Below are 5,025 nucleotides of genomic sequence, written 5' to 3' on the forward strand. Positions count from 1 at the left end.
AAAAATAAACAGAGTCATCCACTATCTAGCAAAATCAGCATTGGTAACAATGTTCTTCAGTCATAAATACAGACATAATCTCTTGTAGCATATCAAAGTTCTGTGACTTCATAATGCCTCCTGCACATAATCTGGTCAACTATATAAAGTAACTAGCACACTACTGAAATCTCCTCATGATGATGATGGAGGAAGATGCTGAAAGATTGAGACTGAATACAAATCTGATGTGACAAGAGCACTGTAAAGCTTTTATTTAAGAATGTTGTCATGAAAAACTACACTGTTGTATTCTTTCTCCAGTGCTTAACCTACAGTGATTGTGTGTTTCTCTTCACTTTCAACTGACTGGCACTCACATACAATTAATCATGTCTTCATTCTTCACTAATGATAGAAGAGAGGACACAGGCCAACACAAGTCATAATAATGTTTTAGACATTATTTCTGCTTATATGGCTATATATTTAATACATTCCAAATCATCCAATAAACTGGATGAATGAACAGTGCTGTATATTAAGAGAGAAAAATTAAAAACTAAGAACTGATGTAAATGTGAATGATCTCATTTTAAATGTCTAATAATGGAAAAATAACTAAATTTTCATGTCAAGTTACACAAGTACTTAAGTTTCATTTGTGGAGAGTATTATATGTCTGCAAACCTGAAAATAAAAATATTTTTTATTCAAATGTTAGTCTTAAGAGCCATAATTTCTGTTTTATTCCAAAATATAGTTTTCAAGACATCCTTTGTTTACAAAATATCAAGAAAATGAAGAGAATAAAATATTATACTATATTGTATGAAACAGCTAATATATGTTTTGTTTGACATTACATAATTTTAAATAAGAAACTCTTCTATTTATGTGTGATGTTATATAAATAGAGTGCCATATTTCAAGTATCCTGCACCTGAATGTGTATCATACTACTATTATATACAGCTATTTCAATATATGGATGTTGACCTAAAACCTTTGTTTTTACTCAAATAACAAGTACATTTGAAAAATCATGTTATGAAACTGCAACAACACTTATTACAGAAACTGATGAGTCTTTATATATCGTTTCATCTATGGTACACATGGATCCAGACAGTAATGAGCTTACTCTGGATATGTGACATCTCAAGATAATGGCTGCAAACATCTAGTTGCACATCTAATTTAAACAAAACCAAGCACACAACAAAGATCAATAGAACTCTACTGTACAAAGCTTTCTCTAAAAGTAAAGAACCTTTTTTCCATTTACTTTGATTCAAGATAATGATATAAAACTTATTTTACAACATATTTTGGTATCTTAACTGTTTTTCTACATAGGCATCATTCAAACTTAAAAATTTGTCGTAAAGCTCTGTAAGGAAAAAATCTTGTTTGGGAGAAAGATCATAATTACTTGGAATGAAGTTCAGAAGCTTCCCACTAAAAATGAAAAAGAAAATATTTTGTCTATGCTGCACACTGTGGTTGTGCATTATTGTGAAGAAGGGCAACACTGGTAGACAACAATCCCCACCATTTGTTTTGAATAGAATAACGTAGTCAGTGAAAGCTCTGACAGTAGGCCACTGCATTTATGGTGTCTCTTCTAGGCGTGAACTCAAGGAGTAGGATCACAGAACACCAAAATATAAGCAGTGCACTGTCTATGTTACAGTATGGAAGCAGAGAATGGCAGCAGCTCTCCTAGTGGCCTGGCAGTGACCTTCGAATAAGAGAAAATATGGTACAAAAACCTGAATTTTTAATTTGAAACATTCAATTTAGATCACAATATTTTTCATTTATACATTAGGCATGGAGTCTAGTACCAAAGCGTGTGTCCAGAAACCAAAAAGTTTTTGTGACCCTGCAAAATCAAAAATTAAGATCAACTTCTTGTTGCCTGTGTTTGCAGCCATGTAAAATATTTTCAGTGACATCATGGTCATATTTTGACTGTAAAATTATTTATTTGTAAAATCCAATATCGCAATTTCAACCATGTGCCCATTATCAACTGGAAATTTTTGTACTTTTGCACATGTCTAAACCTAAAAACCATCTAACATGACATGACACAGAATCTGGTTTCATCACATTGTGTTTCTGATTGACTTCTTGTTTGTATTGCACTCTTTGAATTGAATTGTGAATATGTTGCTTGTGTTCTGCTTTATTTTTGCATGCATCCGTAAATGATTCCATATTTGTTTTTGTTTCATATAAAACAAAAACTTTTTTCATTGCATAGTTGTGTGTTAACTGCTCAGTTTAAATGCACTGAAATATATAATTTGTACCCTTTTTGTATTTAACATACAACTCCATGTTAGCAGCTTTACACAGAATTGGTATTCAACTTGACTGCCTCTTGTCATGTAATGAGTATCTATTTCTGCTTTGAGTAGTGTTCCTTCTTGCCAATGAGTATGCTTTGTACTCTTAGTGATTAAGGCATTCTTCTTTGCAAATGCTAAAACTGCAATAGTATTATTGCAAATGTGTTCCCATTTTATTAATAGGTTTTACAAATAATACACTTTAACAGAAATCAGTGTGCTACAATCACCCTCTGACTACAATGAAAATTTAAAATCAAATGATATAGACTCTTACGCTTCCATCATTGGATCTAGCATTGAATTTTGTATAACTAAATTAGAGTTCACTAAATGCAGTAGGTCTGCCACTCGTGGTTTCGCAGTAGCGTTTTCGCTTCTTGAGCACAGGGTCCCAGGTTTGATTCCCGGTGGGGTCAAGGATTTTCACCTGCTGCGAGATGACTGAGAGTTGTGTCGTCTTCATCATCATCATCATCATCATCATCATCATCATTCTACCCCATTATGGTCAGAGGAAGGCAACGGCAAACCACCTCCACTAGGACCTTGCGTAGTACAGCGGTGCGGATCTCCTGCATCATTCCCCTATGCTCTGTCAAGAAGCATGGGACTTCATTTCCATTTTCCACATGCAGTAGCATTCAGTATGGTGAAAGTACATCCAACTATACCACACAGACCCATGTACAAAAATGCAGTTTAAGGCAGAATATTTACACAACATAATAGTACTTGACACAATAACTAATGTACTCTGCCACTAATACTACATGCATATTCTGTGAAAAGAAGCATAAGTATGTACTCATTCCATGACAAGATGTAATAAAGCTGAATATCAATTCTGTCAAAAGCTGCTAGCACAGAAATCTCCATTAAAGATGAGAAAATATGGAAAATGGATATGAAAAAATATAAACTGGCATACATGCATTATACTTACAATCAATTTAAATCAAACAGTTTGCATGAGGATTAGTGTGCAGGAAGAAATGTCTACAGAATGTTATGTGATGAAACCCGCTTTTGTTTTATATGAAACAAAACAAATATGGAACCATTTACTCCACCAAATAATAAGGATGTGAATGAATGTCGAGCAGAATGTGAGCAACATATTCACAATGCAATTCAAAGATGACAATACAGGCATGAAAGCGTAAACAGAAACACAGTGCTATGAAACCAGCTTCTGTTTTGAATGAAACCAAAACAAATATGGAATCACCCAATAAGAAACAGAGATGATGGATTTATAAACTTGCAGTGCACTGAGTGGCCTGGCAGCAAACCCAGGTCATGTTACTGGATGTTCTATATTAGTTTCACCCCACTGAATAGGATGCCATTTCAACTCCAAGACAAAGTGACCATAATCTTTTTGGCACTCAAAATTTGGCTTTTTTTGGTTTTGACATGGATCATGAATGACACCATTCCATTTACTAGCAATCTGTTTCTGGACTTTTATGCAAAACCCAGGTTTTGTCACCACTAACAATGTAGTTAAAAATCTCCTTGATGTGCTCATTGTACCGAATGAGAGAAGTGGGTGCAACTCTCACTCGACGCATTTTATATTCATCATCAAAAATCGAGAAACACTCCTACCACACACTTTTCTATAGCCCAAATCACCATTAACAATTGCATTAAGAACTGATTATAAGTTTCAAAAAAGCAAAAGCACAGACCATCGACAGTAAAATATCTAATCTGCTGAATTTTTTCCTCAGTCCTCAATTTAAGTTTGCCAGACACAACTGAAAATTGACCTGATTGATCCTCATCATGCATCATCTGCCATTAAACATGATGGCATCATTTTCAAAGTGAAACTTCATACATCACATTTACATAAACTTTGGCTATCTGCCTGTAAATTTCGATAGGACAGACTTTCTTTGCATTCAGAAACTGTATTACACTACAAACCTGATGCATGGTGTGATCGTTTATTTTATAGTAGAGTTTAAAATTGCACAAATTAACAGTGAACACTATTGGCATAGCATCAAACTAGCACAATGACTGCGAAGGTTTATTTGGACAGAGCAGGGGTGGGAGGTAGAAAATTCTGCAGCTAAAACATTCTTTACTTTTAGAGTGATCCTCATATCGTGTCAAATGAAATAATAAAAAATTAGTATTATATTCTTTTATAATAATTGGAATATTAACTAGAGATCAACAGACCAAATATAAGTGGTACTGCTGGGCTGATACCACCTATACAGTACATATACAAACAGAAACAATGATTAAATGATAATAAGTTGTATGAATATAACATTTTAAAATTGTGGGTGTGTTTAAGGTATTACTTGCATTCACAAACTCATCAATGAATAGAAATATCAAACCCATAAAAACTGACATAATTTATTTTTAAAAAGTATTCCTGCTTCTTAAGCAAGTAATATGTGTCAGCATTATTGCTGACTAAAGAACTTACACACATATTAAGACAAAACAGAAAATAAAATCAGATTTCTCATAAATGTCATTCGGGGTATCAAACATGCTAATAAAAGACTGGAAGCGGGATGCTACATCACCTCATTTTTAACTAACAAGTCACAGTGATGTAGCTGTAATTGGAAACTCTCTATTATCAATGTAGTACACTTACCACATTCCTAAAATCAAATTTTAAACTTTTATGTAAACTATTGGTAGCTAT

Source organism: Schistocerca serialis, chromosome 4 (genome assembly GCF_023864345.2).
Source record: "Schistocerca serialis cubense isolate TAMUIC-IGC-003099 chromosome 4, iqSchSeri2.2, whole genome shotgun sequence".
NCBI lineage: Eukaryota > Metazoa > Arthropoda > Insecta > Orthoptera > Acrididae > Schistocerca > Schistocerca serialis.